At 36.9% G+C, this 13197-nt stretch overlaps 1 protein-coding gene across 1 annotated transcript in view; it reads left to right on the top strand.

Moving 5' to 3' along the window:
• Window positions 1–13197, top strand: part of shank3b (SH3 and multiple ankyrin repeat domains 3b) — a 41898-nt gene that overhangs the window by 7839 nt on the left and 20862 nt on the right. Inside the window, exon 2 of the mRNA XM_017302735.1 lies at window positions 4153–4522. The gene's annotated coding sequence lies outside the window, so the exon portion shown is untranslated. The remainder of the gene's footprint in view (window positions 1–4152; window positions 4523–13197) is intronic.

Here is a 13197-nt window from a genome sequence, read left to right as displayed (position 1 = left end):
CTGGTTCTTAATCAAATCCTAATGAGTCAAATTGAAAGTGTCATGGAGTCATCAGCCTCATGACATTAACACTGATATGAAAAATAATATTGAAGAAATAAATATATCAAATCTAATTAAAAACATAAATAAGTGATCAGTTATTTACTGTTATGGTCTGTAAGATATATTTATTCTCAGTACTAGATGTGGTCTCAACAAACCCATGGCACTGCAACAATATTATTTTACCTTTTATCTGGAAATAGTGTCTGTTTATTCTTGCCATACAGTCCTCTGTATTAAGTATTTCTCAAAATGTCTTGCCATACCAGTTTATTCCTCTGTATTTACTTTAGTTTATTCTTGCATTTTGTTCTTCATTCATTTCCATTTAGTTTCCTTTGATTAGTATTATCCTCTCTTGGTTTATTGCTATGTCCACTTTAGTTTATTTYCTGTTGCTAGATTTATTTTATCGTTTATTGACGCTCAGTAATCTTCACTCATCACCTGCTGCGCCGCCTGATGGTCATGTGTTTCACATAATGTGTTGAATTTTTCACTGTTCAGCGTCGGATTCTCTGTTTTTATGCCATCATTCACATCTAGTTCGTCGCTCCGTTTTATGTCCCGCTTCTCCTGTTTCAGAGTTTTGCGCAATGTGCGCGTCGTTTTTTTTTTTGTTTGTTTTACTGCGTATGGTGCAGGGCGGTCGGGAAGCGTATCGATGGCGAAAAGGCAGACTGACATAAACCTTTTAAAACAACAGAAACAATTTCTGCGTTCTGATTATTGAAATTTAAAAGTGCTGTGTTGTTCTATCACCCCCGTTTCATACCGGACCACTTACAGCACAGGTGTTAACGCTATAAAATGAACGCTCTCTATCGAGATATAACCCGTGGAGGGATTTCTTTATTTAAATGGGTTCATTTTTCAGAGGGATACACAGTGAGGGTGTCGTGATTTTAGCTACCAGTAGCAGGAGAACGGAGCTGTGCCCAGAAGCTAACAAACACTGAATAGAAGAAGAGCTGCCATCGATACAGTTGCAGCCAAGCATGTTTTAATGTTACACAATACAGTTTTACCAAGTTGCTCAAAGTCTAAACTGTTATTGTTGTGCATTTAAGGTGTTAAGTTTACCTTTGACCAAACGCCCCCCAAAGGCATCCCAGCGCCCCCCTTTTGTAAAAATGTCCGCCAGCGTCCCCTGCAGTCCTCTGACGCCCCCTGGGGGGCGGTACCGCCCACGTTGAGAACCGCTAATTTAGATGATGCTTTTACCTTATTTCTCATGTACTGAAACCCTATTAACTAAGTTAATTGTTGTTTTTGGACCTCTAGATTTATGGCCTTAGGAATGTGGAGTTGCTCAGCTAGGATTTTCTTTGCCTACTGATATACTCTGCTTGCTTGTTTGTGATTATTTAAGAGGTTGCACACATAGAGGCTTGCTTGTCGTCTTTCAGAAACAGCCGTCAGCCTTTGTTACAATAAAGACGAAAGCCTTGGCTTGGATCACTCCAATGATTACTGTATCAACATCTTTGAGTGAAGTTTGTTCTTTTGGTTTATGAGTATATAAGAACTGCCTGTGCAGGCTTGGCAGCGGATAGAGGGAGGCGGTTTCCAGTGAAGAGGTTGGGAAGCAGAAAAAACACTGCCTAAAATAATCTGAAGGAAACTCTGAAGGCTAATGGTGCTAACCACATCAGGGACCCTGTTGCTCATGTTCATTGTATATCATGTATTATTTGTATTATATTTGATATCATATTTAGATATTAAAACAAAACTTTAGAAACATCAACAGTGTGTGTATGTATTCGTGGGTGTGTTCTTGTATAACCCTCTTGTGGGGACCTTTTAATTTCATATACAATAGCAGGTCCTCATCTCATCACAGGGCTTTTTATTGATTCAAACTCAGGTTGTAGACAGTGAGGGCCCTCACAAAGTGCATCTGTTATCAGTGCTGAACAGCTTCCCAGATTTTCCTGCCAAACATCCGTTTCCTTGGCAACCGAGACAGGAAATAGGAAGTGTGAGTCACAGGAACTACTTCTAATCATTGTCAAGTAGTTTTTTTTTTCTTCAGTTGTTTTCTTGTCTCCAGTATGTCCTCCTGCTGTCTGCGCTGCTGTGGAAACATTTTACTTTCATAACCAGACCCACACAGACCAGCTGGTTAGCATGCTGTTAGCAATTAGCGACTAACCAACTGCCTGCCAGTATGCTAACATAAGCTAAGAGGCTATCCCAGAGGCAGATATTTCCTTTCTCTAAACTGTGTTCCCAGGAAAGTTCCGAAAATACCAAAAGTTAAATATTTGCATGAAATATAATAAGTAAATATATACAATGTTGCATTTCTTCTTGGTCTTAAAGGAGATAAAGATGAAATGAATATAATTTACTCTTCAACATGAGTGGACATAAATATCTGTAGCTGTTGTTGGGTCAAAATAGAAGCCTTACAGAAGTTTGTCACTAAGTAGCAGATTCCAGGCAACAAGTTTTTCAATTTCACCAACTGAAAAAACAATCCTCACAGTACAGATTGAAAACCCCAATTTGTGAAAGTTATTGTGACTGAAAATTTCTCATGAAGCCGTTAAAACCAGAAAATATGACTACTTAGTAATTATTCTTTTTTTCTAGGATTTCTTTTCAAAGAAAACTTTTATAACAACTCGTAGAGTTTCCAGCATACTCTAAAATGTTCACAAATGTTTTATTTAGTTCCTGAAGTAACTAGAAGCAAAATACAACATTCATTTGTCCATAGCTTAAAATATACTTTCAAACATGCTTAGTTACACTCATGGTAAAAAGAAAGTATTATGGTTTTACATACTATTTAGTGTTTTATGGTTGTTTTAGCTTATATATATATATCATTGCAAAATCAACTTGTTCAAATTTAAATAACAAAGGACTTTTTTCAGTGCAATAATTGGAAACTAACATATTCTAGATGTTATAAATAAGCATTTTTCATGTTAGTATAATATTTAGTCAGTTACATCAGACACAAATGACATTATTCAAAATGCTGAAGGTCACGGAGTGATGTAAGCACAGATTAGGGAGAGGAAAGAAGAAAATAGGCAGATATTGCAATGGAACTCATCACAATATTTTCAAATTTTGTGCAGCCAGAGTTTCAATGTTTAGCAGCTTTTTAATTGATAATGGCATTGTGAAATATGTTGCATGTATTTGTGCTACTTGGATGTGTTTTCTTTTTATCATTCATCCAAGCAAGTTCAAGTTTGCTTTTAAAAATGGGGCAATATATATTAAAGAACAGTTACATATAAATACATAAGATTATAGCCAGCTACCTAATTTCAATCTCTAGTCTCATTAGCAGGTAAATGTTTAAGCACAATAATGAATAAATTTGTGCATTTTATCTACATCCAAACATGAATAATCTATCTAACTTGACAGCCACAAATTATTTCAAATATTCATCCATCTATACAACAGTCTATCTATAAAACTAAAAGTAACTGAAATAATGTTTTAATCTGTTCAAGTGTGTATCAATATGGTTTAATGGTAAAGCCAAACCTGTTGTGTATGGATATAATCTCGATCCCTTTAACAGATTGTGGTGTAGTTTTGTGGTTATTTGTCTCTTTGAAGCAACCATCCATCTATGTTAATTTGTCTGAATCTCTTGATTGCCAATATGTCTCTTTTGTTCTGGATCTTTTCATGTTTTTTATTGTTCATCTTTTGGCAGTTTTGAGTCTTTAGAGACAAATTGTTGCATTTTTTAATCTTCATTCTTTTGTTTCTGTCATACCTCTTTGTTGTGTGTCTTACTGTTCATCTGTCACTGCATGGCCATGTCATCTCTTTATGGGAATTTATAACTTCCCTTCCCTTCCCTAATAATTAAAATTATGTGTATATATACTCTAACATTTCAATAAAACCCATTGTAAACCTCCACCACTGTAAGATTCCGTAAAGTAGTTCTGCTTAGCTTGAAAAGTTGACATTTTCAGTCAGATTTTTAGTAGTTTAACTGACCCTTCAAATTCTAACCCTTCTTCTTCCTCTCCTCCCTTCCTCTATATCCTCTCTTTCCTCTCCATTACTTCCCACCCACATCCTCCCGCTCTTCCTCCCACTCTTCCTCCCTTTCTACAGGATGGGCAGGGCAGCTCTCTGAAAACAATCTGAAACCCTGAGACCTGTTACTTCTCAACTATTATACAGAAGAAAACACTTGAAGGTTACCGAAGCCTTATTCTCCAAGAGGAACAACAACATCCACAGGAACTCCTTCATCTAGTATTAAAGAAGTACTCATGAAATTTTAACTCCATCAACTCAAGATCTCCGACGCCCACACTTAAAACAAAAAGCAGAGGCAATAGAGACTGGAAAACTGGATCATCAGACTGGACCAAAACCAAACGAAACACTTGGCAGAATCTGAGACCCGCAACAAGCCAGAAGAGATTAGTGAAAATTGGTAAAGTCCTGTGGAAAAGTTTGATGGGACAGCTGACAATAGGTGAGTGGATCTTACATGCTCTGACGAATCTGTTTATTATTTCTCCTAAAAGACCTAAAATGATTTTTTTTATTTTTAAAGCTGGTATTAAGCTGGTACAGAAAAAACTTTAAACTGTTAGGTTGAATTTCATACTTTTATCACACTGTTGCATATCTTGCTTCAGTAGAGCAGGAAGACTTGCAGCTTTAAGTAAATTATGCATCAGCAGCATCTCTTTGTTCTTGTGACATCGTAGCATTAAGAGTTGGATCAGAAGCTTTGTCAAGTATTCACCGCTACTGAAAAATTACCACAAGAGCTTCTCAAATGTCACAGCGATGACTGAATAATAAGATTACATAATGTCATGCTACGCAATGCAGACATTCTGTCTGCACTAATGAAGATTAAGCTCACCTCAGCATGCCTTAAATGCCTCAAACCAGCTGCTATACTATTTCCACAACAATCCAGCAAATAGATAATTGAACTTCCTACTTAAAGTCATTGAGGATGTTTTCACACCTGATAGTCCTGTAGATTCGGGTTTGATGAGGACCAGAATTGCAAAATTTGTTCCATTTTCAGCTGTTGCAGTTCTCTTTCACACTGCATTATATCTAAGCAACCAAACTAATTGAACAACCTGTTCCCCTCCTCGCCTGTGGGGGCACAGCAACAAGAACCACTGAAGGAAACGACACAAAAAACAAAAAAAGTGCAACTTCCTTCTTTATGAAATGTAAACAAAAATGGAGTGGCATCACATTTTATTTCTCTTTTGTCTTCAGTATAAGACCAGGACCCGTTTCTTCTGCTAGCGGTAGGCTAGCAAGTTTGTTTTGGTTGTGTTTACCCAGAATGCCCTGCGCTGTAGTCCACTTCCTGCTTTTGGAGCGGTCGCCAGTCCGCTTGGCGTTCACATATGAATTCGAACTGAGTTAACTTCAACCGAACTGAAACCGAGGTCTTTAGGTGGACATTAAAAATATGCTTAATATTTTCAGATTTAGATCCACAGAAAACAGACATGGTAGCTATTTACTGTATCACAAATATTTGTTCAGTTGTTTCAACGTGTAAAAAAAAACAACAGTTTGAAATGGAGAAAATCTTGATTGCTATATTCTAATTGTGTCTTAAGTGCTAGAAGTCCAAGAGTCAACATTAAAAGTACAGAGGCTTTAGAACTGGACTCAGTCTGATTTACCTCCTTTGCAAATAACATGGACCAAGAATTTCCTCCACAGGACCAAATTCAGGGTATCTAGAGGCTCTAAAATGGAAGCTCATTAATTACCGTTTGTTTGTTTGGTTTTTAATTAAGGTTAAATGTGCCCTTCTCGCAAATTGGTAATTAATTGTTTCTGTAGACCCAGAGCTTCTGTTTTGTTTGTTTTTTGTTTGAATTTAGTCGCCATCAAGTCTATTGTGTAGTTGTTTGTCCTTGTAAATAAATGTGGTAGCCTTCAAACATTTCGGCTTATTAAAGCCATAAAAGTGCAGCATTAGTCATCTCATCGTAGTTCTGTACGGTGTTACTGACCTTGAAACACCTGAATAGAAAAACCTTTTCAGTGGCATAAAAACGCCAACTATGCCAGAGCTGTATGACTGTATCCTGGGATCATTTAGGTCATAAACGGCATTGAAATGAACCTATCAGAGTAAAACATGCCTCATAGCTCAAACTATAACAAAACTTTAATCTTCACCAACTTAAAGCAGTTAACTCGCAGTGTTTCTGTGGTAAACTGATTAAACGTTACAGCTACTACCTGATACTCCTGGTAAAGATCAGTAAAATAACTATGAAATTATATTTTATATCTGAAAAATCTCATATTGAACATTTAAAAGTAAAAGAAAATCCTCCAAACTGAACGTTTACATTTATTTAGAGCAGAAAAATGAGCAGTGCTATAAGTGCTGGTGTCCTGCTGACAGTAGTAGGATATAAAGCTCTTGGACGTTTCTCAGCATTGGAGCGTGCAGAGAGAGATTCCTGTATGCTCCAGATCAGTGGTGTCCGATCTCATTTCTCTGCGGTTTGTCATGTTTTTGATGTTCACCTGCTTCAGCCCCCCTTATCAAATAATTGATGCATTAGCAGGCCTCCAGAGAGCTTAATGAGATGCTGAGGAGATAATTCACCCGTTTGAAAGCTCTGTTACAGCAGGCATGCAGATGGAATATGTTTGGGTTCTGGTTTTGTTTGTCATGTTCCTGTTTTAAACTTAATTATTGCTGCAGCTGTAATTATGGCAAGCTGTAGTGTCAGTAACTATGATCTTGTAGCCATTTATTGTTTGAAGAATATTGATCAAGATTGGCAAGTTCTCTTGTGTTTTCCATATTTTAAGAAGCAAAGAAAAATGTATTTCATCTATTTATGTCTTAGTGAAATAGGAGGTTCTGGAGTACAAATGTTAAAGGTTAGTCTTTGAAATACGTTTCTGGAGTAAAATATTTTCTTGTTTGTTTTTCCACATCTTTGCTACAGGTACCAAAAGTTAAATGTGTAAACTTTTATCAGTGATGCTTAGTTCACATACCAATTTTCCCCCTTCAACAATCTTAACGACGCCCCGATTATTATGATGCTCTAAAAACCATGTTGAAGGGGACGTAGTATGCAGAATTCACATTTTGTATGTTGTTGTACTTCCGTTATTGCAGATTTTTGACAATAAATTGATGTTTTTTAGTGTCTGAGAATTGAGCCATTTCAAAAACCTTTTGAATTTTATGTTTCAAATCAGCAGGCGCTTCCCTGTTGCCTAGCAACCCCAGCAAAGCCCAGTCCATTACTTAGCAACCCCAGCAGAGTTCTGCCCATTACCTAGCAACCCCAGCTGAGCTCCAGCACGTTTAGTCAGCTGCTTTTATCACTCTGTGTACTGTACAATGGCTGCTGGACAAGACAAAGTATTTTGTTGTCGACTTACCATCCAGAAACTACTTGCTACATTCTTGTTTGTTCAGAGGCCCCCCTTCTGCTTTTCAAAGATCAAAGATCAAACATCAGTTTGCAGCTGTTTTCAAGTCTGAGTGTAAATGTTGAGTTGGTGGGTGTGGGCAGCAGCAAATTATTGGATTTAAAGTGACAGGAGGCCCTAAAACAACTCATTCTACAGTGAGCAGAATAAAATCTCATTATTTAAGAATTATCTTATGGAGAAAATGTGATGGACATGTTTTGTATAGACCATAGACTTATCCTAACCTTTTCAAGGAAGCACATTAGGTAAAAAATTGGGAATATTCCACACTTTGAATTTTCTTCACCCGATAAGGTTTCTTTAATGCCAGGCTGACTCTCCTGGAAAATGTAGCTGCAGCTCACAGTCTGAAGGGGTTTGTCTCGTTCACTCAGAGCCTGTAAAACCCATCATTTGCATTTGAGGACGTGAAGCCGATTCCTTTTTATTTTTTTATTATGATTGCTTGACGTGTGAAACTGCCAGACTGTGATGATTGTCAGCTGGAAACACAGACTCTCTTCACACTGAAGAGGAACATTCTGTCTCTCTGAATTATACAAGAGCAACGTGGAGGGACATTTCTTCTCACATTTATTCTTGGCAGAAATCCTTACACTTCTTAGAGGAAATGTCTTTACAAGGGTTCGCTTACTGTACAGAAACAGTCAGCCCTCCCAGTCATGTTTTATGACCCTGTGAGAGCAGTTGGTGGTGGATTTCTCTTTTCTCAAACACCAACGTCTTGTTGAATTGTGTGCAAAGAATGATCGAAGACAAGTGACGATTATTTAGTTCTGGGTTTGGAAAGCTTGGACTTACTAGAACTTATTTATGACACGTTTTATTAGGTTGCTTATGAATTAAGGGTGTTTCCATGCTTGAAATCTCTGAAGAAAATATGAGCAGCCATTTTTTAAAAATGGTTGTAATGGAGAATATTTGCAGTAGATATTATTAGTGGTGGACACAAAATCGTTACCTTACCTAACCAATAAAATGCTAAACAAAAAATTAGCAGTCTGAATGGTTAATGCTAACCATTAAGACCACTGCTTAGCCTGTAAGATGATACATAATATTAAAGTTGTATGGACATGATGACCAAAAACAAAAATATATGATGTGACATTAAGTTAATAAAATTTGTTAAAATGGGTAAAATGACAGTTATTTGAAAAAAATGCAAACTTTTAAGCTTGTTTCCCCATTTGAAAAATTAACCGATTTTGTTCTCGTTTTCTCTGGTGGCCTTTTATAAAACTGGTCGCTATGGGTGTAATGGAGAATATCTGTTTGCACTAAAATAAACAGTAGATATGATTAGTGGTTGGCACAGCTAACCAAATAGTTAGGTTCACTCACCAATAATCTGTTAAACAAGAATCTGAACGCTTACTCTAAACACAAAAAAAATATTAGCTAATGCTAACTGTTGAGATGATTATTGCTCAGCCTGTAAAATGCTTGTTACTTTAAAGATGAATATGATGATCAAAGTTAAAAACATATGATATGACATAACATGAAAAGTTGTGAACGTAACCTTTTATGTCAATAGTTGCTTTAAAAGGCAGCCATTTTGAAAACTAGTAACTTTTATGCTTGTTTCCACATTTGGAGGATTCCTCTGGCTGATATGTGCAATTTTAAGACACATTTGTGATTTTGGCAGCAGGATATGGACAGGAACTTGAGGTTTGAATTATTATAAAACAAAAGGAAGTGATCTGCTATCATATTTTTGACTTTTATTCCTCCAAACTGTGTGACAGACAGTTGAAACATCCCCCCAGCCCCGCGGAGCCACATCCAGCTGTAGAGCGTAGCTGCTGCATTGTTCAGGCTGTGTGGGAGGACAGCGGCTCTGCCCAGGACAAAAGCTGGAAATGATCAATGGCGACCCCGAGTTATTTCAGGACCGAGCCTCCCGCTGATCTAATCCACAAAGAATTTCACCTTTCATTCCCAGAACGACCCTCTGAAAGCTCTGAAAATTCCTGGATCCGCTCGCTCCCGAAGGAGCGGTGAAGGTCTGAGGAGACGTTATGTAACGAAGCGCTCTGCAGAGATGAGTGCAGGAAAAGAACCGCTGTGCTTCTGCTCCCACTGAGTGGTACCTGGAGGACCCATTCACAGTTACAGCAGCAGGAGTAAGGATGAAAGAAGCTGCAGCTTCTGCATAAAACGCTGAAACCATCGACTGGGTCTGAAGCCTGCAGGAAAGGGCTTGAATAGAAGAGCTAATGAGAGCAGAAAATAGAAGAAACAGGAGCAGAAAAGCTGCTCTTCTTCCTCTTTCAGCTGCTGTTGGTTAAAATTCAGCGGCTCTGAAGATTTACGTCATTCAGTCCTGAAAACAAAAAGCTACAAATACAATTTCCACAAAAATCTATAAAAATGTAACAAGACATACCAGAATTTCTCTCATGAATTTCGATTTTACTGTTGCAGTAAAAAAGAGTTTTTCCATGATGGCATTAAATATTTGCATCACGTTTTTAGAATTATTTGCGTTGTTTATTTGTAGGGCATATTTCAACAACAAGGCAGTTCACAGAAACAAGTATTAAACATTACATTTTGTCAAGGCACCTCAAAAATCAAAAGCAAATATGTTGATAGATGTTCTAGTTACCTCTAAACAACGGCAGCTCTAACCAGGGTTTTAGTCAAGATTTAAACTGTTTCGGCAGTTTTGTAGTTTTCTGGACGTTTGTTCCAGATTTGTGGAGCATAGAAGCTGAATCCTGCTTTTCCGTGTTTGGTTCTGGTTCTGGGAACCAGAAGACCTCAGAGGTCTGGAAGGTTGATGCAGCAACAGAAAATCTTTAATGTGATAGAAGGCCGACTTTGTAACCGTCTTTATGTGGCTCTGAAGGTTCAGGTCTGAGTCCTGATCGCTAGCTTCCAGCTGTAATAACTGGACCTGTATGCTGACTCTAGATCCTTTTAAAATGTTTTTAAAAATTGAAAAATCGAAGATGGCGGCCATATTTGAATATAATCTTGATCTTATTTCCTTTATCTGGCGGCCATTATGGTCGTAATGGAGAATATCTGTTTGCACTAACATTAGCAATTAGATGAATGTGTTTGGTGAAAAATTACACGTTATACGTATTTTCTTGATCTTCTCTTCATGGTGGCCATTTTTCAAAATGGCTGCCAAAGTTGTAATGGAAAATATCTGTTTGTACTAAAACAAGCAGTAGATATTACAGCTAACCAAATAGTTAGGTTCATTAACCACTGATCGACTAAACAAGATATTAATTGCCAAACCGCTAACCATATAAAATATTAGCTGAAGCTAATGCTAACCATTAACCCTGTGAAATGCAACATGACCAATAGTCAAAAACAGATGTGATACAAACCTTATACAAGTAGTGAAAATGAACATTTTATGCCAATAATGGCTTTAAATGGCTCAGATATGGCAGCCATTTTGAAAAATGGCTGTCATAAGATCTGAATGGTGAGCAAGCAAACTTTTATGCCTGTTTCCACATTTGAAAGATTTCTACAGTAATATGCTGCGCCATTACGGAGGCGGTTGCTATTCTAAGATAACTGTTGATGTTTTCCTAGGGGCTATTGATCATTAGCTAATCACAGATTCTGGCTGTTATTTCCCATCTTAAATCTTAATTTCCTTTTTATTTTCAGCTCTCCGTCCGGAGGCTTTACGGTTTTTCTGGGTGCTCCTGATTCACAGGGATACATAAAGTTGAGGGAAATGCTACCAGATGCAGCATAATCTGAATTAACGGTTGGCTCACCTTTCTGGGCTAACAGGAGTCTGACTCAGATCTCTGTTTGAACAGCCGTCACAAAGCTCCTTTCAGGTGAAGCTGCCAGTGAAAAGCTGGATTTCATTGGATGCTTTTGTTTTTATTCACCTGTTTGTGTTGATTTTTTTTTTTGAGTCGGCAGTGACTCAGTTCAACACGGTGAAAACAGGCGAAGATAAACAGAAAGAGAAAACAACAGATGCTTTCTGTTAGACAGTGGGCAGTCAGGGGGCTGCTGCCTAAACAAAAGGAAGATCCTGAACCATAATCTGTCTGAGCTGCAGTGATGCCTGACTGGACCACTGCTGGTCCGGTCGAGCATCCGAGGAGGAGGTGGAGGAGGAGGAAGGGTTTTATAAATGCCAGCAGATGATTCACAGCCTCTGATTGGAGGATGTGAAGTGCTTTGAGAAGTGGACGCTAAAAATCAAACCCTTCAGCTCTAAAATGATTAAAGAGAACTGTCGAGGCTGGAGGTGGACAGAATGGACATAAACACGGGTTCTGTGATACTTCAGAACAAAAGCAGCAGAACAATGGCTTCCTCTTCCAGTGTTTATCGTAGGGAAACTGAAATGAACTCCAGAACCGACAGATGGAAAATCTGAAAGGAGAAACTTTCTGCTGAAACGATTAATCAGATTAATCGTGATTAATCGTTAACTGGAGTATAAACTCAAACAAGGCCAATTGCTGAAAAAGTCAACACATGCTAAATCTGTACAAAAATATATAAATTTTGAATTTAAGATACAAAAAAAAACACTCATCTGTAAATATGTTTAACCAAAACTTCTCCAGTGTTTTAGTTTCACTTTGTTCACTTTTACTAAAGGAATGCTGGGATTGCATTTTAGGCAACAAAATGTTTCTTATTTTAAAAAGGATTTTAATTATTTATTTGCATATTTTAATGCATTTCTAACATTGTATAAAAATGTTTAAGTGGTTAAATGAAAAATCTTTTGAATGTTATAATATACGATTAATCGATTAATCATTAGAATAAGCAATAGATTGATTATTTTTGTTAATTTACACGAATGTTAACAAGCCAATCAGATGACAGAAACTCTAAAGGATGTTTTCACTGCAAAAACAAACATTTTGCAAAACAAAAACTTTTATCTCCATTTTTTTTTACCAATAGTTGATGATCACCTCAAATTTGCATCGTGATCAAAATTAAAAATTCCTCCTATTGAATATCGGAAACTGCAGACTTTTATATTTGTGGAAAACATAATTTATGTCATATTCTATTTTTAAAAGTGGCTAAAATTGGAGGAATTGGTTGTAAACTTAATATCCAATACTAATAAAGTTGTGGGCATAAATTACATTATTTTTGGTAATTTAGCAACTTATTTCAGCTGATTTTCCCCCCACAGTGTAATAAGAACATGTTCAACATCATGCATATAGACAGAGCTGCAGCTAGGGTTTATTTTAGTAATCAATTATTTTGATGATTAATCGATTAATCGCATAAAAAAGTTTGCTGCATTCTGCTTAACCACTTACATCTTGTGAACACTTAATCTTTTGTTGCATCTGCAGCTAAACATACTTTAAACCTCAACATGTGAGAAGCTCAGGCCTTTCTGCTGATCTTTTGGTTATTTCTGGATTAATTGGATGGCAAAATGTGATTTTTTTTTTTTTTTTTTTTTTTTTTGCAGAATTTGATCCAGGTGAAACTAAAACTGTCACTCCAAGAGTTCTGGGTTACAAAGATGTTCTTTTTTATTTTAAATGTAAATGTTTTGACGGTTTTGCCTTATTTACTGCTCTGAATGTTTAATTCTTTCAGAAAATTTGCTTTTTTTGAGTCTGTATACTTCAATCCACGATTAAGCGGTTACTAAATTAAATGATGGTTGTTTTTATAATTGATTAATCCCAAATAATCTGA

The sequence above is a fragment of the Poecilia reticulata genome, linkage group LG23 (assembly GCF_000633615.1).
Source record: "Poecilia reticulata strain Guanapo linkage group LG23, Guppy_female_1.0+MT, whole genome shotgun sequence".
NCBI lineage: Eukaryota > Metazoa > Chordata > Actinopteri > Cyprinodontiformes > Poeciliidae > Poecilia > Poecilia reticulata.
This window is presented reverse-complemented; position numbering and strand designations above follow the sequence as displayed.